The sequence below is a fragment of the Lissotriton helveticus genome, chromosome 2_1 (assembly GCF_964261635.1).
Source record: "Lissotriton helveticus chromosome 2_1, aLisHel1.1, whole genome shotgun sequence".
NCBI lineage: Eukaryota > Metazoa > Chordata > Amphibia > Caudata > Salamandridae > Lissotriton > Lissotriton helveticus.
Genome location: NC_136059.1, coordinates 1,389,915,676 through 1,389,941,937, shown reverse-complemented (window position 1 = coordinate 1,389,941,937; position 26,262 = coordinate 1,389,915,676).

The window sequence follows — 26,262 nt, the reverse complement described above, 5'->3', positions numbered from 1 at the left end:
TAAGATAGGGAAATTGCCTCCTACAGATTTGCAGAGAGGATTAAAGGGAAGAGTTGTTTATTTGCCTCTAGATTTCAAAAAAAATATTGATACAATTGGTATAGAAAAAGTAGAAGAGGAACCTTTAGTTATTCGAGTTAATGGGGTTCCGACAAAGAGTAAAAAAATCTGGCAAGATTTTGTGGATGTTAGGAAAGTCAAAAAGGCAACGTTGTATTTAGTCAAAAACAATGAGTACTACAAACATGTATGTGTTGCAGCAGAGGAAACAGCTGCAGATGAAGACAGTGATTGTTCAGTCGGCCAAATTGAAAAAGTTGATGTCTCTAGAAGTGAAGAAATATATGAACATTATACTGTTCAGCCTTTGCATTCCAAAGAAGTAATGGGGAATGCAATTGAATTGTTTCAAATGAAAGCAGCAAAAGGAAGTCCCGTTAGTTTATGGGAAGAAAGTTTGGAAGCTCGTTGTTTTCCACAGCTATTTCCAACAGGTCGAAGTGGACGATATGACGATCGACCAATTCAAATTCCTGCATCTGAATATCGAACTGTAAGATTATATGCTGAAGATCCAAGGTTTCGTCAATGCATTCCCTATTTGCTTCATCTACTGTGTGAAAGTGACTTGTCTGGGCTTTCTTATGCAGTAAACCATATACTGAAAAGTAGAGCACATCTGCAAAATGTTTCGGCGAGGGACTTTATGGAGAAAGTGAATCTGCAAGATAATATTTTGGAATCTCATCTAATCAATCTCATGGCATGTCAGCGTGGTCGAAACGAGTATTGGTACCGTCGTCATGGGGAATTGAAATATATGCTAAGAAACTTAGGAACTCCTACATGGTTCCTCACTCTTAGCTGTGCCGAGTATGCATGGGATGGCTTACTTCAATTTCTACGAGAGGCAAATGCAAATATACAAAATATAGAATTCAAAACACCTGGAGAACTGTGTTCTTTGGATCCAGTAAATGTATGCAAATATTTCAATCATAGATTTGAAGCTATGATGTCTTTTATTACCAACAAAAAAAATCCTCCCCTTGGAGAGGTTTTGGATTTCTTTTGGAGAAAGGAGTATCAAGCGAGAGGTGCTCCTCACATACATATGTTGTTGTGGATTAAAGATGCACCCAAATTTGGAACAGATTCGGATGAGACCGTGATGAGCTTCATTGAAGAGTATTCAACATGTGCTGTTCCGAAAACTACCGAAGAAAACAGTTTAAGGCAACAAGTTTTACGCTTTCAATCCCATCGTTGTGGAAAGTACTGTCGTCGAAAATTCAGAAACAAGGACAAGTTCTACACAAAATGTCGTTTCGGCTTTCCACGACCAGTGATTTCTAAAGGAAGAGTAAATAATTTGATGTCTTCTCTGCGACATACTGTGACGAGGAAATCACCCAAAAATACATACAATTTAAAAAGAAACTAAGAGTCCAAGTACATCAACGACTACAACCCAGTGATTTTGTCCATGTGGAATGCTAACATGGATATTCAATTCGTTGCTGACAACTCTATTGCTGTGGCTCGATATGTGACGTCTTACATCACAAAAAAAGAAAAGACAGAACTGAAGGAAATGTGGGAGGACATTTCACATGAAAAGAGCCTAAGCAAGAAATTATACAGTTACAGTCTGAAGATGTTGTCACATCGAGAAATTGGAGCATATGAATGTTCTGATCGATTGTCGTCAGCAAGTCTCTATGCGAAATCTAGAACCATCATTTGGGTGAGTCTAGGTCTTGCTGCAACACGAAATCGAGTTTTGAAATCTGTACAAGAGATAGAGTATTTGGCAGAGAAGGAACCAGAAAGTACAGATATTTTGAAGACAAACATGTTGGATACATATTATCCAAATAGAAGTCATCACCTTGAGAATGCTTGTCTCTATGAAGTTCTGCAAAGATATATTTATAAGAGGAACATCAGAGAAGATATCAATAATGGAATATATGGAGTCATTGGATGTGAAGGATGTCTAGGGAAACAGAAAAAAGGTCATTTGATTAATCATCGAAAATTGAGTTGTGAAAATCCAGATAAAAGAGAATTTTATTATTTGGCTCTTTTGCAACTCTTTAAACCATGGCGAGAAGAAGAGGAACTACTTGGAGATTTTCTCTGTTATGAAGACTCTTTTAATGCTACGAAGGATACCATAGAATGTCCTGTTTTTCCAAATTATCTGCAAACGTTGAACGAAGAAATAGAGCAAGAAACCAAAATTGCTGAAGAGATTGCGAGAGACAGTTCTCAAGGCAGTCAGAGTTCTGCTTCATTGAGTCAGGATCCACTAGGAGGACCAATTATCCAAAATGAAGCTGCCACTGCCATGGATGAGGTGGAAAGAGCTATGGAGCAAGCTCAAGAGGATGCAATTAATTTAGAAGATTTGGTGAAACAATTAAACCTTGAGCAGAAGCAGATATATGACGAAGTCACAGAACAGATTGAACATGGATTCAGTCATGAGAAAAAAGAGTGCTCATGTTCATCATTTAAGCCTGTCCAACTGTACGTGAGTGGAGAAGCGGGAACTGGAAAAAGTTTTCTGATTAAAGCAATTGCAACTTATCTGCAGAAAGGACTGAATCACCGCTGTCTTGTGTTGTTACGGCTCCAACTGGGCTGGCAGCACATAACATTAAAGGGATTACTTTACATCGTTTACTGATGCTGCCAGTGGAGCATGATAACAAATTGGAGTATCACAAGCTATCTGGAGATGCGTGTTCCGAAGTTTCGAGAGTCCTGAAGAAAATGAAACTTCTTATCATTGATGAAGTAAGCATGGTGTCAAATATAATGCTTGCTTTTGTGCATTTGAGAATGCAAGAAATTCTTAGAACAGACTATGATGTCTTATTTGGAGGAAAACATATTATTGTTTTTGGAGATCTTCTGCAGTTGACTCCAGTGAAAGGACAACCTGTGTTCGAAATGCTCATACATGAAGATACCAGGAAGTGCTTAGGGAGCATTGGAAACATTAATATATGGTTAAACTTCAAATTTGCAGAACTGCTTCAAAATATGCGGCAGGCAAAGGATGAAGATTATAAAAATATTTTACAAGATGTAAGAATCGGAAAACTAAGTGAGCAAGGGAAAGAAGCTTTACATGGACGATTAATTTCAAATTTGTACCCAAATGAAAGCATTCTTCCAGAGAATATTTTTAAGAAAATTAACGAGAAGAAATCTGGCATATGTTTGATGCCAACTCTGAAAGAATGTTCCATGTTCAACAACAAAATGTTACAGTTAGAAAATGAAGAGATAGTGAAACTGGAAGCTACAGATAAAATAGAGCATATGGGAGCAACAATTATTTTGTCTGAAAATTTGAAATCAAAATTGGATTCATTAGAGAAGACTATATCTAAAACTGCTGGTTTTGAAAAGACTCTGAATGTGTGTTTAAATTGTCGTATCATTTTGAGAAGGAATTTAAATGTTGAAAGAGGTCTGGTAAATGGAGCAATGGGTCATGTTGTTGGTTTTGTGAATTACAAAAATAGAGATGGAATTGAAATTTTAAAAATTAAATTTGATGGCATTGATGAAATAGAACAAATTTGTCGTTGTTCAGCTCGATTTTTGCTCGTGAAAGACTTATATGTTCGCCGAAAACAGTTTCCTATTTGTTTGGCATATGCGGTGACAATTCATAAGTCTCAAGGTTTAAGTGTAGATAGCGCTTTGGTGAACATTGGAAGTTCTGTGTTTAAAGAGGGTATGGCATATGTGGCATTATCACGAGTCAGAACTTTATCAGGATTGTACTTGATTGAGTGTGATGAAACAAAGATTTGTTCAGATCTAGATTGTGTTAAAGAATACAATAGGTTAAGAAGAGAGTATGCTCCACATTTGCCTCAATATCCTCTGATTGAAAAACGTGTGGTAGGCCGAAAAAGAAGAAATGAGAGTAATTGCAGTGAGGTATCAGAAAAAAGGCATAAAGTAGATAAAAGTGTAATTGTAAAGAGAAAGAAAAAGGATTCTGTTGAAGATGTTGTTGGATTTCAGTTTGAAAACAGTTCTGGTGTCAACTGCTATGCTAATGTAGTAGTTAATGTTGTTTTTTTTCTTCAAAATTTACAAAAACAGATTGTCGAAAATCGGGAACAAACATTGTGCTGTTTATTGAATTCTGTGTTAGAGAAATGTAGTAGTGATAGAGCAAAAATAGAAAGTTTTTCAGAAATTAGAAATCTTCTAGACATATGTTCAGGTCAAAATCAATTTTCACAGAATATTCAGCAGGATTGTCAGGAATGTTTAATGTATATGTTTGATGTATTGCAAGATGAAGGAGTAGAGATAAAAAATCTTTTTAACCTTTCTTATCAATGGCAACATGACTGTGATAACTGTGCTTCATCAAGTACTACTAGAATAGACTCTGAAAGATTTATATATTTGACTTTACCAGACTGCAAATCAGTGCCTTTTAATAATCTAGTTAAAGCAGCCGATCACAATATGGTGTGTACCCAATGTAAGTCTGCAATGCTGTCCACATTATTTCTACAAAATTATGGTCACTATGTCATTTTAATGTTCCAACGATGTAGACCTGATGGAACTAAATTGACAACTTCTATTAAAAATTTTGTGGCTTCTCAGTTATCGATATCAGGAAGAACCTTTACAACTGTAGCTATTATTTTTCATGACGGTCCTTCTACAACATCAGGGCATTACACATGCTATTTAAAAACTTCTAAAGGTTGTACCCAATGTAACGACACTCATTTGACTTTCAAACAACGTTTGCCTTTTGACTTTATAAATTCATACCTAGTGTTTTTACAGCCAAAATTTAGGTAAAGGTAATTGGCCTATGAAGACGGGAGGAGTACTCATATATACTCATACATCTGACACTATTTGGCCAAATGGAAAGGTGCAGGAATGAGTAAAGAGTCATGATTGAAAAAAAGGAGTATATGAAAATATTGAAAATATTTCAGATGTTCTTGGAGCTTTTCTTGTAGAAAGTCGATGAAATGGATTTTTAAGTGAACAGCAAAGTACTTTACAACGAGAAAAGGACCTCCATGATACAGTATTTGGCCTCAAGGAGAAGTAAGTCAATCAAAGATTAGCGTACATTTGTCATTTGTCAGTATCTAAGGTTTTTTTTAAAACACAATCTTTTAGATTGTGTTTTTTTTCCTGCTGTCATATGATGAGTAATTTGAACTCACTGTTTTAAGTGAAATTCAATATATTCTGAGAACAGCAAAAATAAACTATGTAACATGTTGTACAAGTTATTTTATACATTGGATTGTGTAAATTAAATTGTATTCCCATTCTCTGACACTCACTTTTCTTTTTCCGTCCTCTTTCAGCTCTTTTTACTCACTTATAATGTCTTTCTCTCACTCTCTGTAACCCCCGTTCCTTTACTCCACTTCTTTGACAACCCCTCATTCTCATTTCAACTGTGTGTATCCCCTCTCTCCCTTGCATAACTTTTCAGCTTTCAGTCTCTCTGCTTTACTTCCCTTTTCCGTATTTGCCTCCTTTGCTCTTTTAGTAATTCCTCTTTACTCACTCAGCAGTATTATTGCACTCTATCACTATAAATCACCCACTCTTCCTCGCTTATCTTTGTTTGCTCCTTACTTTTGACCTCTTCTCTCTATTTTTCGTTCACTACTTCTATGTCCTCAGTGCCTCCCTCTCCTTGTGTTATGTTCACTTGTGTTTATCTACCTTCTATCATTTCTTTTAGAACAACTTCACTGCTCCTCTCTCATCGTTCTTCATCCCATTTCTTTTACTCTGATTCTATTACTATCCCTGATTTTCTTTCTTTCAATGTCCTTCTCTTTACTTTCATCACCAAATTATTTTCTCTCAGTACCATTGTTTTAGTCGTCTGCTCCTCTCTTTCCTTTTTTTGCTCCCTTACTCATTTCCTTTTCTTACTCATTGTACTTCACCTCACTCAGTTTTTCTCTTAGGGTGTCTGCCTACTAACTTCCTCAGTCCATTTCCCTCAATCGTTGTATATTATCCTCTCTCCCTTCATCCTTTCACTCTATGACTGTTCTTCACTTACTCTCAGTTATCTTCTATTCCTCATTCTTCTAAATGCATCCTTAATTAGACAGTTTTCTGTCTCAGTCATTATCTTTTTACTTACTACTGTTTCCTGATTTAGTTTTGCTAACTCACATTGTTTTAGTATCTTTCTTCCCTTCAGTTCATTTCTCTGTTCTTCTCTTCCCCTGTGTCAGTGAATCTATCAGCCTGATTCATGTACAGTCCGTTTTGCGTGGCCCTAATAGCGAATCATAGCGATTCGCTATTGAGGACACGCAAAACGGCATTCATGTAGGAATTGCTACTTAAATAGCGATTCCTACATGTTCTTTATTTGCGAGTAGCAATTTGCTACTCGCAAATACTCCCCATTCATTCCTATGGGCCAAGAGGCCCATAGGAATGAATGGGGAGTATCCCTCATTTGCGAGTAGCAATTTGCTACTCGCAAATGAGATAGCGATTTTAAGGGTGCCAGGGGTGTCCAAAGGACGCCCTGTAGCACCCCTAAAATGCACATTTGAACAGGTGTTGCGCGCACACATGTCCAAAGGACATGTGTGTGTGCAACATGCAACTTAGAAAAATGCTTTTAAAAGCATTTTTCTGAGTTTCTGCTATTTACCGACAGGTCTGACCTCTCGGTAAATAGCGGCCCCAAAAGTCCAAAATCGCTATTTTGTTTTGTGTCATGAATAGCATTTGAGGAATCTCTATTAGAGATTCCTTAAATGCCATTCCACGCAAATATGCGAATTCTTACATAGCGATTTTTGCATTTGAGATTGTGAATACCAAATGCAAAAATCGCACTCGCAAAGGGCCAGATTCTCAGAATCTGGCCCTTTGCGAGTGCAATTTACCTACATGAATCAGGCTGTATATGCCTTACTCTTAGTAATTTGCTCTCATTCTATTTCTTTTTTTCTCTTTTTATCCTTCTGCCTTACTTTATTTCCCTTTCTGTGTCCTTCACTCTTACTTTATTTCTAAATACAGTGTTTTGATTTTTAACCTCTTCATTTGTATATTTTAATTTAAAATATACATTTTACTAATTATAACTTATTTTTTCTTCTCTCTTTCACAGATACAAAGTGTAGTAAAAAAAGAATAATTAAAGTTACATTTATTATATGGTAAGTATGACTAAAAAAATGTAGTTTGTCATCACCCTTTGCTTAAAGCTTACTAATATTTTCTCATCCAACCTCACTCCTGGTTCTTTACTCGGCTTCCCTCACTTATTCTTATTCTCCATGTTTACTCCAATTTCCCTATTTCTCCTCTCATATTCAACTTCTTTCAATCCCTATTCTTTACTTCACTTACTCTCTGTTCCCTTCCTTTGCTTTTTCATTCATTTTGTTTTTCTTAATTTTTTACCTTACTCCTACACACACACCTCATCCCCCTCTCAACACATACACACACCTCTAACATACTCCCCACACATACACAGCACACACACACACCTCATACACACAAAAAATCTCCCCCCACACACCCTTCACATATACACACACATTCCATACACACACATACATCACACACATATACACCCCATATCCATACACTCCTCACACATACTTCACACACCCTCACCTCCACGCACACCAAAACACCCCACACAGCCACAACCACAGAAACACCTTACACACCCACACCCCGACCTACACCCACTGACTCCCTATAACTCACACAAACTGCATTACTTATCTTTGTTTGCTATTTCACTCAAACCCATTCAGGTACTGTTACCTTTATTTTCTCTGTCCTTTGTCTTTGTCACTCCCCATCTCTTATCGTAATTCAATTTTTCACTCTCTTTCACCCCTCTTTACTTATAGTAACTGGTCTTTTCTTACCCTCCCTCACCGTTCTTCATTTATCCCAGTTACGCCACTACCGTTCATTCTCAATTTTTTTCTGTCCTACCTTTTTCTTTCAACACCCACTCACATTCTCCCACTATCTCTAGTTTAGTGTTCTTCCTCTCTCTTCCCTTCTTTCGCTCCTTTAGTGATTTTACTTTTCTCACTTTCACCCTATTACACTTTCTCTGTTTTTAACTATATAATAAACAATCCCTCTGTGTTTCTCCCTCTAGCTCTCTTTCTCTTAACATTACTCTCTTTGTGTTCTTCCCTCATGCTAACTCCTTCATTAATTTTTTTTTCTTTTTTTTTTTGGTGCGCTCCCCGGTACGCGCCCCGGTGCACGTACCGGTACGCGTACCCTGCAGAAAAAAGATTGACACAGATTCTTTAAAAATATAGGTTTATTTTTATAAAGTAAAGGTAGTTCTAAAAAGAACTGTTTTTTTTCTTCTTTTTGTTGTTTTATATTTTTTTATGTTTTTTTGAACATTTTGTACTTTTTTTGGCTTTTCTGAACACTTTTATATATTTTTTGTATTTTTTATGGGGAGAAACAAAAAAACAGGGAATTGTAAATGGCTCAACTGGAGCATGAAAAAAATCAGGAAAAATTAGTTTTTTTTTGGACACTTATGGTTATCACCAGAAACCATGATAAGTTCAATGCTTTGCTCACCATAAGCAAGTAACTTGTTACAATATTTGCATAACATTTTGTAATCATTAAACTATGGTTGGATAGTAGCCAATGTGTCTCTTGCCCCCGAACCCGATGGAGTGGGTTGTTTTGATGTTGAGCGTCCAGATGTTGATGGGGGTAGTTTACTGCAGAGGTCCCTTAACTCTGCATTAGAGTAGTTGTTTGGATGCGCACGCGTCATGTGGCGAATCATCGTGTGATTCCCGAAGGAATACTTTTTGTGAGGGTTCCCCCTGGATAGCTCAGCACCACAAATTAAGCAAGTCACCTTTGCTGCGTTGACTTTTTTTAAAACCCCTTGGGAGTTTGTAGAACTGCCATATAAAGTGCTCTTTGGGTTTGTAGGGCTGTTTATCTTCTGGCAGGAACTCCATTGTCTGTGCCTCCTCTTCCTCATCCTCCTCCTCTTCCTGTTCACCACCAACGTAATCTTCAGGTGGTCTTTTAGATGGTGGTGGTGGTGGTGGTGGGCCAGATGCTCCAGCTGCTGATACTACTGTAGCCATTTTCTGAGATAGAACTCGAAACAGGTCTTCCTCAGTCAAAGGACAAAGTCAGAATAAGGAAAAAAGGAGGGGGCTTTCACCATTTGGAAAACAAAAGTGTTCTGGACCAATGAAAAGTGTTATTTTCAAGTCACATGATCCAAGCTTTCATCATTTGGAAACCAAAACTGATCTGCACCAATGAAAAGTGTTATTTTCATATCACATAACCCGACGCGCTTACGCTACGCGCCTCGGGGTGCGTCGCGTAAGCGAGTCGAGACGTTGCTCGATCGTATGCGATCGCGTGCTTCCAGGTGCGCTTACGCAGTGCGTCATATGACGCATCATGCGACTACGCGAAACGTCATGATGTTGTTTTCGTTCGCGGGATTAGCGCTCTCGGGACGCTCCCCGGTACGTGCCCCGGGGCGCTTTGTAACATTGCGCTCACCTGTACGTTCACCGGTACGCGCCCCGGGAGCGCCCCGGGGCAAACAATAAAGAAAAAAAAATATTTACACAATTTAAAATTTGTTATAAAAATTATTACTTTTCATACCTATAGATATTTGCTATTAAAAAACCTATGGAATTCACTGAAAAAACCATAGGTTTCACACCAGTTATAGTTAGGAATTAGCATTTAAAAAACCTATTAAATTCACTGAAAAAACAATAGGTTTCACACCAGTTATAGTTAGCTGGAAATTTTACTCGCATAAAACCATTGAAATTCCCACGTAATGATTAATTGGACTCACTATAACTTGCACGTGCAATGCCATGCTGATGACGTCACATATTACATCACTCATGACATGGTCAGTGACATCACTCATGACATTACTGATGACACCATCCTTGTGACAGAGTGACAGACCTCCTTTCACTGTAATGCAACCCTTGAAACACATATTCAAAAATAGAAACTAACATTTTCAAAAAAACGGAGATACCCATACCAGTTACAACAACCAATTCAATAATTCCACCATTTATATACACATGCACTCATTCACCAACAGTTCTATATAATCACTCATACATATACTCACTCATCATATGTTGTGATACACGTATACATCCTGTTACACACCGACAGTCATCCAAAAGTTACTCTCACACATGCAAGTAAACTATTGAGCATCCATTTATTTGCATATACAGCTATACACACACTACCACCTTACTTCTAATGAAACTTACACATACTTACTCTCTTAAACAATCACTTATAGAAACACATACTTATTTAAACAGGAACTCTTACAATCTCTTACTCTCACATATACTCACTTATATACATCAATATTCCCATATACTACAATAAAAAATATGTACTTACTGATAAAGACACTAGTCAGACAGTCATTCACTCACTAACACACACATATACACACTCATCCACCCATACAGTCCTGCACATATGGTGTCTTCAAAACACATACAAAGAGAGAGTCAGTCATTCATGCATCTATGTGCTAAGTAATACCCCCACCAAACTTTACAAACACTCATACTGATACTAAGAAAAACATCTAATAACCCATATACATACACATGTAGCTATTCACCAACCCATGCAGCCACTTATACACAAAGTGAAACACTAATACATATATTTAAATATTTAAACATTACTCACTAATATATGTATTCACTAAGATACACTTAATAAGACAGTTAACCAATCAATTTAAAAAAAATCAATGTAAACACTTATTTAAACATTTATTCTTCCATCAACTTTTACATATACATATATGACACATATTTATTTTTCAGAAAGACACACATTCACTGGATGGTGTCATCAGTGATGTCATGAGTGATGTCACTGACCATGTCATGAGTGATGTAATATGTGACGTCATCAGCAGTGCATTGCACGCGCAAGTTATAGTGAGTCCAACTAACTATAACGTGGGAATTTCAATGGTTTTATGCGAGTAAAATTTCCAGCTAACTATAACTGGTGTGAAACCTATGGTTTTTTCAGTGAATTTAATAGTTTTTTTAATGCTAATTCCTAACTATAACTGGTGTGAAACCTATGTTTTTTTCAGTGAATATATATATATATATATATATATATATATATTACCTACTGGCGGTCGCCAGTAGGTATATATAGTTAGGATTTTTTCTCTATGGGTTTTTTGAAAATTCTATGTCTAATAACTTTGGCGTTTGTGGACGGAATTGGCTGAAATTTTCAGGAAAATGGCACATTTTGTTTCTGAGCAGCCCTTGAAAATTTGGGGGGGGTTCGTCCAGTGGGGGCCGAGAAAAAAGGGGGGTCCCAAAACGTGTTTTTAACATTGAGTTTTCCATAGGGCGGTTGGCCTCACTTTTAGCCCGAACGGCTGAATGGATTTGCACGAAACTTGGCAAAATTGTAGGGACTGGTAGCCCGATGTGCCTTTTGTAGGTCTCAATATATGTGCTCCAGTGGATTTTGAGAAATTAACGTTTAAAAAAAGATATATATCTGTAACAGCGGACCGGGCAGCGGCCCAGGACGCGTACTTTTCGCGCAACGGAGCTTTGTGAAGCGAAGCTGATTGGTTCTCTGGCGTCTGTCAACATTCCAAACAGTCCGTAGCGGCCGCCATCTTGTCTCTCGGTAGGATCGAGAGACAAGAGGAGGCCAAAGCGAAGGGGCAAATGACCATAAAGGGGAATAGTAGATCCTCGCTGACCCCCTAGGTTTGATGTGGAGGTTTTAAAAGGGCCCCGCGGGGCAAAAAAAAGAAATAATAATAATAATCGAACGGCTGAATGGATTTGCACGAAACTTGGCAAAATTGTAGGGACTGGTAGCCCGATGTGCCTTTGCTAGGTCTCAATATATGTGCTCCAGTGGATTTTGAGAAATTAACGTTCAAAAAAAGATATATATCTGTAACAGCGCTCCGCCTCGCGTAACGGAGGTTTGCGAAGCGGATTGGTCATTCTGTCACTGGGCTATAGTTGGGCTACATCTGGCTGATATTTGGGCTACATTTGTTTTTTTGTGTGTCTGGCGGCCATCTTTGGGCTACATTGGGCTACATTGGGCTTCATTGGGCTACATTGGGCTACATTTGGGCTCCAACATATATATAGGCCAATGTAGCCCAATATATATTTTTCAAAGTTAATTTTCGTAAAAACCACTGGAGCATATATCTTGAGACATAGCAAAGGCACATCGGGCTACCAGTCCCTACAATTTTGCCAAGTTTCGTGCAAATCCATTCAGCCGTTCGAGCTAAAAGTGAGTCCAACCGCCCTATGGAAATGAAGGAAATGAATGGGTAATTTGTAATTAGCAAATAGCTAATCGCAAACTAGGAATGGTAAAGAATCGCTATTTATTCCTTAAAGTTCGCTATTTAGGAAATGCAAAAAACTTTGATGATACATATGGCGGTTCATCTCTAACAAGATAAGAAGCATAGGGATACATTTATGATGACTGGCGCATCACCAGGGATGTGTTAGTCATTCTGTGCCGCTGTTCCGTCACCTATGGTGTGCTGCATTTACAATGCGGCGCATCATGGGGCAAAAACAGCACAGATGCGTGATGTATCTGTGCCGTAAAGGTGGCGCATTGCTGGAGTTGTATCGCAAGTGTGATGAAGCTCCAGCAAGGGTCGGGGGTGCCCCTGTCGCAGGGTTTCTGTTCTCACACAGAACTGTGGACAGAGGATTGGAACCTCGGCGAATTAGGGTGTCCCAAAACTCACGTTAGTAATCAAAAACTCCTTAGCAAGCTAGGTACAGTGTCACATTGGATATAACAAACTCTCAATGTTTAGACAATCCAGAATATGAACTTATAGTACCTCAGGATACGTGGAACTCATGAACAGTCGGTCGTTATATATTTCTTAGAAACCAGAACATGGAGTTAAGAAGAACACATGTGTATTTGAAATGTTTATTTACTAATGCCGTCTTCTGAGGCGTAGTATCTTAGATTATACAAGTACACATATTATCAGTAGCAAAATTACCAGCATAGTCAGTAGTACATAAAAAGCGAATGGTGACAGTATGTTAACATGCTGTAAATGAATAAGAGTTAGCAACACTTATAAGCAGCCGCGGGCCGTGGAGGGAGTTACGGTGAGGCAGGGAGGCGGGGAGGGGGAGAAGCAGGGTGGAGAATACAAGTACACATATTATCAGTAGCAAAATTACCAGCATAGTTACTAGTACATAAAAAGCGAATGGTGACAGTATGTTAACATGCTGTAAATGAATAAGAGTTAGCAACACTTATAAGCAGCCGCGGGCCGTGGAGGGAGTTACGGTGGGGCAGGGAGGCGGGGAGGGGGAGGGGCAAGGTAGAGAGGGCTCCACCCTGCTTCTCCCCCTCCCCGCCTCCCTGCCTCACCGTAACTCCCTCCACGGCCCGCGGCTGCTTATATCTCACCCTCCCTAATACACATATTATATTATTTGCTAAGAAGGTCTCTTTGTGTTGGTTTAGGGCGTGCCCATACTTTAGTGTCTTAGATTTGAAGGAATCACATCAGCATACACCAGCTCTCTCTTCATGTGAACCGCATCAACTGTTGTGTATGTGTGTTCGGCAAAGCAATATAAAACCCGCCTCATGCCCAGAATTGGCAGAAGTTGCACTTATGTTATGAGTATGAAGTCGTGGAGATCAGACCTCATAACAATTCTGTATCGTGTTGTTCTTGAAACTTTAGCACTCGCTGTACAGATATAGTTTAACAAGCAAAGCAGATAGTAGAGCAATAACATATTATTCTCATGTAAACCACGATGAACTACTAGGTGGAAAGCTAAAGCAACAACTAAGTGTCGTGTGCAGAAGTTGCAAAAAAGGAAAAATGGCGTTTAAACCGGTAATGAGCCCATGCTAACTTAACACGGTGTAAAGATATCCAGGACCTAGATGACACCTCCCCATGATCCGGAAACGAACTGAATAAGATAATAGAAGTGCCATCTCATGAGAGTAGATTGCAAGTTTATATGTGGACGGTCCGCAAGGTAAAGCATTAAAAACTAGGAAAATTTAATGCTAAAGAAAAATAAAACAGCCAAGTACTTTATCGAGTCTTAAGCCAATAGGCAAGGTAAATAATAAAAACTTGACAAATAAGTCAATGAATTGTCAATGAAATGCTAGTACTCAGCATATCAAACATGAAAAAGGTCTATGACATAACTGTGTATGCAAAATAAGCTGCAACAGCCTCCAATAGGAAGTCACCGTCTTCATCCGAAAACAGTTCAGCCATCCAATTTAAAAGCGGAAAAGAACATACGTGCTCTCCCAGCACCGGATCCTCTATCACCATCAGAGGACAGCTCGGTGGGTTTTCAAGAAAGCTCTGTTCCAAGAAAGACTGTGCTGCCGCCAGTAAATTCCAGGGACCAAGTAGTCCATGCATCAATGCCACAGCCATAATCCTTTCGCCAGGACAAACCAACTCGTGAGTAATGATAGGAGTCATCAGCTGATTAAAGTCGACGTCAGGAGAAACCGGTCCGCAGAGACACAAATCAATGGCCCAATCGAAATCACAGGTCAGGCAGTGAAATACAGGCTGGACACAGGTGAAGTAGGAGAATCGAAAAGATAATCCATATGCCGTGCTTAATATCGCCAACGGCATTGTGCCATAATATTCTAGCATGCGATTGCGGAACAGTGTCAGCAGCTGCAGGGTGGGAGGTTGCATAGCAGGGACATCCATATTTAAAAATGTAAAAAAGCACAAGAGCGTCCGCTGGTAATGCAAGTAAAAATGCCAATCCACGAACCAGAGTGGAGAAAATAGAATGAAAGGAAGCAGGGATGACTCCAAAGATTTTCTCAAATGAAGTCACGAGACCACTGGTAACAACTTTAAAAAAGTGCGCCAGGGTCTTTGTGGAGGATGCGTTAAAGATAGTCGGAACCATCTTGCTGAAATTGAAAGGCAAATCTGAATTAAAAGTATTCCTTTTATCGTAACAGTAAGTGAACGGGTTATTTGCTGCAGAAATGTTCTATTTCCTCCCACACATGAACATAGGGAGTTTTCAATCTGGCCACAAGTACCAACCTTGGGACAGATTTCAACGGCATGGCAAGAATAAGAGCTCTTTTGTCTCAGAGAGAGGTGGCCTTGAGTTCGGCCCGTGAAACTTTCGTGCTTCACATAGCGAACACCCGTACAGAGGTGCAGACCCTTTTCAATTAACTCAGAACAATCTTCATTATTGAGCATCAAATAACTACCATTTTCCAACAACTTGAACGTGGGGATGATAGCAGGAACTGGCGTGCCTTGCAACACCCAAGCCATATTTGGTCGGTGTTTGTTGCATGAACCGTGTAACTGTATGTGCCTACACATTAGTGAATGATCTGGCGTCTCAGTGCATTCCTCTCCATTCAGATAAACTTCTTGATCATCTTTGAAACATCTGTATGTGTATGGAAGCGACCAGACCTCATGAAGAAAAGCACTACCTAAAGGTTCATAACGACCTATTGGTATATATTTCATACAATTTGAAAACTTATATAAAGCAAAAGGCAGCGTTATTAAACCGTGGATAAGGCACGTTGCCAAAAAACCCGCAATCCTCTGCTGATGATGTCACTGAGCATGTCATGAATGATGTAATATGTGACATCATCAGCAGTGGATTACGGGTAATAGTATCTCTAGTTTACTCCCCTATAGCTGTCTTTCTTTTAACATAAGTGTCTGTTTCCTTCCCTTATACTTACTGTTTTTGGTTCGCTTCTAGTTCGCGTACCGGCGAGCGAACTGGGAAGCGAACTAAGAGAAATAGAGGTTGGCACAGTTCCAAATATTGTACCAATTTTTTAATAACGGGAAGGTAGTTCTGAAAAGACCTTTTTTTTATTGTTTTTGTTGTTTTATATTTTTTTTATTATTTTTCGGAATTTTTTTTTACTTTTTTTGAATTTTTCTGAGGTTTTATATTTTTTTGGGTTTTTCTTGGAGGGGGCAATGAAAACGATTCATTGTAAAGGGCTCAACAGGAGCAACAAAACAAAAAAAGAAGTATTTATTATTTTGGGCGTTTCGTACAAACTTGCATATGATAGTCAATAGCTCTGTTGATCAGAGTGATGCTTTTTTCTCCGTAGGAAATGAATCCATCGCAAAATACGCAGGTGTGTTTTACTTCACCAAATTTCATTTGTATATTTGGCACCATCTCCCTGCCCTCTGGTCCCGTTACTTCCGGTACAACAGATCTTCTGGCCATAATAGGGAGATTATCTAGGTCGTTCCGAAACTGTGCAGCACTGTAGTTGTTAGGATGCCACCTAGTCATATGGCGATGCATTGTGTAGTTTCCGAAACTGTATTTTTTCTCGGTTCCTCTGGACAGTCTATCTTGACATATAAGGCAAGTTACGTATCTTGCATTTACTTTTTTCTGACCTTTGGGAATTTAAAAAAATTGCCAAATGAAGTTTTCTTTCCGGTGAGACGTCTTGGGCTGCTCAGGCAAAAACTGCCTCTCTTCGTGCTCGTCGTCCTGTTCCTCTTCTTCCTCTTCTTGTTGAATTATAACTTGAGCAGGTGGTCCACTCTTCCTTGGATGTGGTGGAGGTGGTGGGGAAGCACCAGCTGAAGCTACTAAAGAAGCCATTGCTCAGTGATCACAAAGGGTCTTTCTCTCACAATGATGAAAGTCAGAGTGAGGAAAGAAGGAGGGATTTTCATCATTTGGGAAAAACAAGAGTTCTCAACCAATCAAAAGTGTTCATTTTAGATTATATGACCTAGTCTTACATCATTAGGAAACCAAAAGTGAAATGAACCAATGAAAAGTGTTATTACCAAGTCACATGACTTGCTGTGTTTACGTTAAGCGCTTTGCAGGGCCTCACGGTTTGCTTCCAGAAACCTGCGCTTTGCGACTCGCTTCGCGTACCAGTTCGCTAACGTAGCACGTCATATGACGTATCACGCGACAACGTGGAACGTCATGCGGACGGGAGGCGTCACAATGTTGTTTTCTAACGCGGCACTTGCGGTAAAGAAACGTTTACCGGCTCGCGGTCTATTTCGCGGCATCAAGGTCAGCTAACGGGAAGCTTCCCGATTCGCGAAGCGGGAACGTAGAAAAAAAAATATTAAAAAAAAAAATTATTCATAAACATATAAAATATATTTTTGGATTTAAAGAAGAATACATTTTACAGCTACAGATATTAGCTGTTAAAAAACCAATGAAATTCACAGAAAAAACCATAGGTTATAGACCATATATAGTTAGGAATTAGCATTTACAAAACCTTGAAAATTCACTGAAAAAACCATAGGTTATAGACCATATATAGTTAGGAATTAGCATTTAGAAAACCTTATTTTACTCACACAAAACCATTGAAATTCCATATATAGTTAGTTGCACTAACTATATATCGCGCACCCGCAATCCACTGCTGATGATGTCACATATTACATCATTCATGACATGGTCAGTGACATCACTGATGACATCACTGATGACATCTCAAATGACATCACTGATGATATCTCATTTGACATCAATGGTCACATCAATGATGATATCATTAATGTGACAATACAATGCATCTCCTCACACTTTAATATAACCTCTGTTACACCCAGTGTTAAATACAGAGTATAATTTTTGAAACCATTGACACACCAATACTAGTTACTACATACGCACTCACTGATTCCTACGTCTACACACACATTCACTCATTCACCCATACAATCATTCATACATACAATCACTCATCTTTACAACACTATCATATGCACTCATACACCTATACAGACACTCACACTCTGCCACTCATCCATGGAGTTACTCACACACCTAGTCAGTCCTGTAAAGAATCAATCACAGTTCCATTTTCTAATCTACACAGTTAAACATAGAGTACCTTACATTTTCAAACATATACTAACACATACTTACTCTCTTATAGAATCACTGATACAAGTACACATTGATCTGCACAGAGTCACACACCTCCCAGCCAGCCATACACACACTCAGTCTCCCATACAAATACTTGTGCAACCAATCAATAACCCATATAGCTACTTATATAGCTACTGATCAACACATGCAGCAGCTTGCACAACAACAGACATGCTGATGCACACTTTCAGACAGTTTAGTCACTAACCCGTGCATTTAGTAAGACGCATTTAATCACTCACTCATACAGTCAATCACGCACCTACTAAAACCTTCATTCAGACACTTATACATCCACTCATTCTTCAATATGTAAAACATATTTAAACTTTACAGAAACACATAATCACTGGATGTTGTCATCAGTGATGTCATTTGAGATGTCATCAGTGATGTCATCAGTGATGTCACTGACCATGTCATGAATGATGTAATATGTGACATCATCAGCAGTGGATTGCGGGTGCGCGATATATAGTTAGTGCAACTAACTATATATGGAATTTCAATGGTTTTGTGTGAGTAAAATAAGGTTTTCTAAATGCTAATTCCTAACTATATATGGTCTATAACCTATGGTTTTTTCAGTGAATTTTCAAGGTTTTGTAAATGCTAATTCCTAACTATATATGGTCTGTAACCTATGTTTTTTTCTGTGAATATATATATATATATATATATATATATATATATATATATATATATATATATATATATATATATATATATATATATATATATATATACACAACCTACTGGCGGTCGCCACTAGGTAGATATAGTTAGAACCTAGTTTCCATAGGAAATCCGCAACATTTTATTTGGAATAACGTTGGCGCCGGTTGACAAATCTTCGCGAAATTCTCCAAGAAGATGGGGTGCTCCGCTCCTATCCTGAAAGTTTCGGGTTTATTCATCAAGCGGGGGCCGAGAAAAAAGGGGGGTGCCAAAATGTATTTTCCCCAAGCAATTTTTCATACGGACCATTAAGTGAGGCTACAACCCGAACTGCTGAATGGAATTACACCAAATTTGGCAAAAAGGTAGAGTTTGGTTCGCAGATCACGCTTTTTGTTACATGGTGTCAATCTGTGCAGTATGCAGTAGTTCCTGAGAAAATCAAAAGTAAATTCATAGATATATCTATGGACGAAGTAGGGTGCGCGCTTTATGCTAATTGGCTGTCAACACTCCAAACCAGGAAGTGTTATCAGCCATCTTGTGCCTCACAAGCCCCCCCACACACCCTGGGGACCACCACCCCCTGGGTCTTTTAAATGTTGGGAAGGGGGCCGCGCGGCCCCCCTCCTGGAGCCTGTGGTGGCCCTGGGGACCTCCACCCCCCAGGGCCGGCTCCTGCAGTGTCCCGGAGCATCGCGGCTCCTGCCCTACCATAGCAAACTGCTTTGGTTTTTGGAAGAGAGAGCAGGAAACCTGCTCTCTCTTCCAAAAACCAAAGCCGATTGCTTTTCTACATGGGGAGCAGCATGTAGCATCTCCCCATGCAGAAAAGCAATGCCGGCTCCTGCAGGATGCGGGGAGCCGGCAGGGACCGTGGGGGGATTGGGGACCCCCCCATGGCCCCCAACGAGGAGGGCCAGACCTGGGGGATGGGGTCCCCGGGGCTAGTAGTGGCCCGGGAGGGGGCCACGTGGCACCCATCAACAAAATAAATAATTTAAAAACAGCCCCGGGGGATGGAGTCCCCGGGCCATAAGAGGCCACAGGAGGGGGGCAAGGCAGTCCACCTCCAAAAGAGATTTTTTTTTTTTTAAAAGCCCATGCCCCGGGGGTTGGGGTCCCTGGGGCCGAAAAAGACCTCGGGAACTGGTCCACACGGCCCCCTTCCCAAAAATGTTTAAAAAATATAAAAATTTGAGGGCAGGCCCTGGGGGATGGGGTCCCCAGGGCCAGACAAAAAAGAAAAAGAAGGGGGGCTACACAGCCCCCCTTCTTAAAAGTAAATAAAAAAAAACGGGATTGGGAGGAGGCCTCACGCCCTCATTGCACCTCTCTTCAAGTGCGCCCCCTGGCGCGTTTGCAAAGGGGGAAGTGCTCCTCAAGAGTCATCACCCGCTCCCCGATGTCTTCCACGTTGTGTTTCATTTCTTTGAATTCGACTGCTATTTGCTGTTTGAGTTCCTGCAGATCTGCTCTCAGTGATGTAAACAGTTCCGTCATAAAGGCCTTCATTGCTGGAGCATCCGCACCCTCATGGCTCCCCGGTGACCCCTTCATCTCTTGGCTTGTACTGTCAGTCACTCCTTGGGTGGGCTGCTTTAAGAGCGCTCCTTCTTCAGGCGTGCACTGGCCATCCTCTTTGCCTGCCACGACCGATGGGGTGCGACGTTCTTCAGTATCATCAATAATTTAGTGCGGGTTTTTGTCACATTGAGTTTTCCGGGAAGAGGAGGAGTCATGTATCGCCGCTGCTGTTCCCGCTGCTATACCCGCTGTTGTTTGTTGCTCGCGGTCCGTGGCTTAACTGTTGAGTCGCCTGGTATTCCGGTGTGCCTGCTGTGGTCCACCGCCAGAGTCCTACCTGATTTTTAGGACCTGGGGGCCACCACCTAAGAAAAGCAAGAACCGCCGCCTTCTGCCGTTCTCTGCAGCCTCGTGCCTCCCACCTCTCGCCACTTCTACCTGGCACCTGGTGCCGCTTGTCCTGCTCACTGTGGTCCAGCCTCGTTGCCGCCTTGTTGCAGCCCCGGTCCGGCCCTGCCGGGTCCCCGCAGGTGGCTGAGTAATCAGGGCCGCAGTCTTGCCACAGAACACGGAACAAGCTACCAGCTGGGAGCAGCCAGTGAATGTGTGGGAGTGTCAGGCGACCTCTGGTGGAATCACGAGGTGAAAACTGCAGGGGGAGTCGCGTCTGATGGTGAAGGTGAGCAATGAGGTCTGTGGGACTTGGGTGGCTAGTTACCTGTCATCTGATATCTGGGCGGTCAAAGGAGCCAAGTGAAGTTGAGGATCTGCTCCAGCCTCATTGCGGGCTGCCCCCCTGCTGACCTCCTGCTGGTTCATTAGGACTGCAGGGCTTTGACTACTTCAACAACCTCAAGCTCACTTTCATCCATGCTACCTATTGGAGGCCCCAAGTTTTTGGTCCCGTTCTGCACATTGTATATCCGGGGTTGGGCGCTGAGTGTTTGCTGTTCACCTCGGAGCCGGAGTTGGAGCCGTTGCCCTCTTCGCGCGCCTTCTTTGCAGCGGAGATGGCGATGACTACACAACAGCACCAGCAATCAGAGAGCACACCGGAGTGGAGTGGCCAGCTACAGGGCGCTATAGGCAGATCTGCCATGGCCCGCCTTAACTCAGCCGCCGTCTACAACCCGAGTTCACTTTAGTGGCAGCCTAGTGGCAGAACTGTGATGAAAAACGAAAGGTGAAAAGTGAAAGTGACTACCAAAGACATCTTAATCAAGCTAGGAGAAAAAGAAAGAGAGAGAGTGGTTATCCCAAAGGTGCTGTGTGAATCGGGCAAGGCAAGGAGCCGCGAATTCCAACTCAACCCCATCTCAATCATTTTAATCTCACTCCTCACTCCTCCTGCTTTTCTGCTACCTTGCTCCACTGCGAGCGTGGTCCACCTGCAATTTCCACACTGTTCGTCTGGTGTACATGGACATCTTGAACAGCCAAGACAGGTCTCTTAGCGCTTCCCTTACCTTCCCTGGCCAAAGTAGAGGATGAGAAAGAAACAGAGAGGAAAACTAGAGACATCAACCGTGGACACTGACCGGATACTAAACCTGTTGCCAAGTGTTTTTGGAAGTACTACCGTCAGCACGACCCAACTAGACTTGAAGGGAGCAGGTGCGGCAGACCGTAATCCATTCAGTAACCAACCAAAAATAACGACAAAATTTGCCTTCCTGAAAGACGCTGGGTCAGCCGTTTTTCAAGCAATATGAAAATCATGGGTCTACCCATGCCTTGTTAGTCACCAGCAAATTTGATGAGCTAATACCATCACAGGAGGGCGGGGACCGTAATTCATCCACGCAGAGCAATATAGGGGTCTTCGCAGCTATGTCTTTGAAAAGTCCCAACACAAAGATCACCTCAACTCAATTTGTGCCCAGGTGTGACTTCGTAGCCACTTCTGGCGTCAGATCAAATTCTATCCTTAACAACATCGATTCCTCAATAGAATCTAACAGTATGACAATGATCGATCTTGTAGCTACTAACACTGTCCCCAACGACGCCAGCTTGAACACATTGCGTAATTATAACGGACTAGCAGCAAATCCTGTCAAAAAAGATAGCTTAACCGTAATGAAGGAGGAGGGAGAAGTCACCTCAGTTCTTATATCATCTGTATCACTAGAGCATTTACCTCCTTGGGGGGACAGAGGAAGAGAATCTGCCCAACTGGTACAACACGTCTCAAGTGGGTCTGCGCCCACACCATCCACAGAGGAAGTTCATGCAGTGGAGAGAGATCTTTCCTTTTTAGAATCAAAAGAATGGGAAAAAATAATGTTTTCATACGGCAAAGACGCCCCTCGCCACCCTCGGCCATCATCTTCTCCAAAGGAGGAGAAGAAGGAGGATTTCACGTAAGAGAAGGCATGGGCCACAGCACTGGACATCCTACAAAGGTCAGCCGATGTAATGACCTATCAAGCCAACAAAATGGACATACAAATCAGACTCTTGAACACAGTGGCTGTATACGTAGTCAAAATAGATGATAAGATTACAAATCTGAACAACTTGATCAGACGGGCCCAAGCGGCAGTAGACCACCCGCAACAAGGATGTGATTGTTCACCAATAGTCGAGAAATTGAGCACGCTCACAGCGATGATGGAAAAACTATTGGTAGACCAAAAAGAAATCACAAAAGCAAAGTCATTTCCCGCAAATGATAGAGACAACAACTCAAGTCCTGTAAACAAAGCAAAAGCGGTAGCAAATTCAGGGGCGCGAGGAGCGGAGGTTAGGGTCTCGTCTTTACCCCAGGATACATCGGCCACTGGCAGCTCAATGAGCGCCCAACAAAAATCCCCAATTGCAGGCAAAGCAAAGTCCACTTCACCACCTTTAATCGAACAAGACATGGAAGACCAGATTGGCAAGGGGAAAAGACAAAGGAAGCGAAAAGGCTGTAAAAAGATCTGTAGGTCCAAACAAGACCTGAGCCTCTACCCGATATTTAACACCTACAGACAAGCAGAAGCTATAGAGCGTTATGACTTCAAAAGAACTGATGAGCCGAAAAAAAATCTGAGGAACAACCAACCTTACTGGAAAGCGGCAAACAAAAGAAGATTGGCATACCGCCACCAGCAATGGAAAAGGATGTAGCAGGGGCAGTTAAGGCCCACCTGGTATACAGGGGGAAAATGGAGCCAATTGCAACCACTCATTTGGCTCTTCCTGACCCAAAGCCTCTGCAAAAGGCAGAGGGTCAAAGTTCCACTGGGCCCATTAACCTGCTTAACAGCACCAACTCATCGAATCAGGCTCATACCAGCAGCTCACATCAAAATCATCCAGGCAATTTTACTACACCGGCGAAGGGTAAAGGAGGTGAAGCACCAATAGCCCGCGGCACAAATCAAAAGTGCCCTAGTGCAGGGAATATGGCACCTTATACGCCTATTCACATAGCAATGAACGAGCAAACATCAGGACCCCCGACAGGAATAGATCAAACGCTTCGTGCACAAAGACCAGAGCCAAATTCAAGGCTGCCAATGGTCCCTTCTCATGGTGATCCAACCTTTATGCTTTTCTATCCAGAGTACAAGTCTAAAGGCAGCTGCAATATACTAAACCACTGGAACATCATAAAATTGATAGAAGCGATAGGCCTGTCAAATGTCATAACCTCATGAGATATTGTATCGATATCATTTATCGCACCGGGCCAGGGCCAAAGAAATGAAACCACGAAGGTCACTTGGAGCTTGATAGAGGCAATGAACAATATCTTAGGGCACACAGAAACCTTCAAGCAGTGGGGCATAGTCATTCTACCCGGTAGAGAACCAGGCTACCCACATGTTCTTCAGGCAAGCGAGGCACTGAGCGCACACATGTAGAAAAAAGAGCAGTATATTCAGTCTTGAGGATTGCCGGTAACAAAACTCCCACTTCCGACCCTAAAGTTAAAAAAGGAAGCGAGGACCAGCTCACACTCAATAGGGATTGGGAAGAGGCCAGAACATGGTCATGGCTGGCAGGCTCCCTAAACTCAACCCGGATACTACGCTGACATCATAACAGCCAAAAGGGTCATAACACTTGTCCTTTAAGGATTTGCTCCTGGAACATCAATGGGCTAACAAATAAACTGGGGGATAAAGCAACAATCTCCTATCTACGATCATTTGAGATAACACTACTACAAGAGACATGGCTTGTGGAGCCGCAGCAAATAGGAGGGTTCAAAACTCACCATATTCCAGCCCTGAAACTGTAATCTTCGGTAAGAGGCAGCAGTGGCTTAGCAATATATATATCAACAAAAAATTAAATCCTTCATGGGATCTCTTGTGCTCATCCCAATTCCTCCAGTCTGTGGGAATCTCTTTTAGCACAAACAAAGGTCAGCCCAGGTCCAACACTCTAATGAATGCTTATGTTTGCCCAAATATTAGTGTCAAGGCAATCCTTCTCAGATGAGGTGACAGCGTCAGTATTAAGAACGAAATCTGGATTCCCGAATGCAGATATAATACTATCTGGTGATTTTAACATGTGGCAAATGTCTGACCGACAGAAAAACGAGGTAACTAAATCACAGGAAAACATTTGGGTCATACCATCGCAGGACCTTCCAGGATGGCACAAGGAAGACCCAAAGGGACACTCCTTGCAAGGTAACCTGGAACCTATCAAAAATGGCGCTTCCTTAATCGACTACACCTTTGTCAGCCTCTCCCTCCTGCAACAAACACTAGGCTTCGGATTCAGCAATAGAACAGAAAGCGATCATAGTCCTCAAGAAATATCGCTTAGCACCAGATTAATGCAACATGAAGACTTAAAACGAATCAATTGCTCGGTTAGCAAACTACAACAAGTTACAACGGAGGCAAAACAAATCTTTGAGAGTACCAGCAGGTCAATTGACGATCAAATTGCTGATTGGACAACTTTTGCAACTAAATTGACAGACAGACATGCAAAACCAATAACGCATGCAAAATCATGGAATACCGCGATACAATCGGCAAAAAGAACTATGAATCCGCTATGGCGGGAATTAAAAAGAAAGCCAACGGACCCTCCAACAATAATCAAACTGAGAGAGGCCCGCAACCATCTGAAGAAAGTAAAAAGAGAATAACGCAGAGTCCACTGGAATTCTTTCTGGGCCAAATTACACCAAGACATAAAAACAAACAATTCTGCGAGGTTCTGGAGTGCCATCAATAGTCTTGGAGGGCATGTCCAGAAAGTCGCGTCGCCAAATATATTGGAGTCTGAGTGGTATTCTTTTTTGCACATTCACTTCAACTATCGCCAAGATAACATTTCTGATCAGAATACCAGCGAAGAGGGCAGCAAAGCTCCAAAGCGGCAAATTGGCCTTCAAAGCAACATATTAAAACGCTAACTATGGATGAACTTTCCAACGAAGGTCAAACAACTGAAAAACTAACAGAGAGCTTAACTCATCAAAGCAGTACCGTACATGAAGGACCCAATTGAAAAACAGATCAACAAGCATTTGCAATGCAATAGGTCTCGCATTAGGAAAGTTTGAGCTATTGGTATTGTAAATGACAATTTTTTTATTTATGCGTTGGTTTTGAAAATAGCGAAATTAATAGCTTTGTCATTTACAATGCCAATAGTTATAACTTTCGCAAATGTGACACCTATAGCATTTGTAATGCAATATGTGTTGTATTTACGTGATTTAGATGTATTGCTATTACACATATCAATGGCTTTTATTTTTTTTAAAATAATTAATACTTAAATAAAAGTTATAATTTATAATGGCCCGCCCCCTGCTCACTCACCGCGCCCCCATTGCATACAGTATCACAGTTCCCATACTTTTTTTAATGCACTTCGAAAACAAACAAAAAAAATGGACTTTGAGACTACCCGGTGAAATTACCAGTGGCTGTAGCTGGGTGCATTAACAGTAAGTGTCCGATCGCACTAGTCTTGA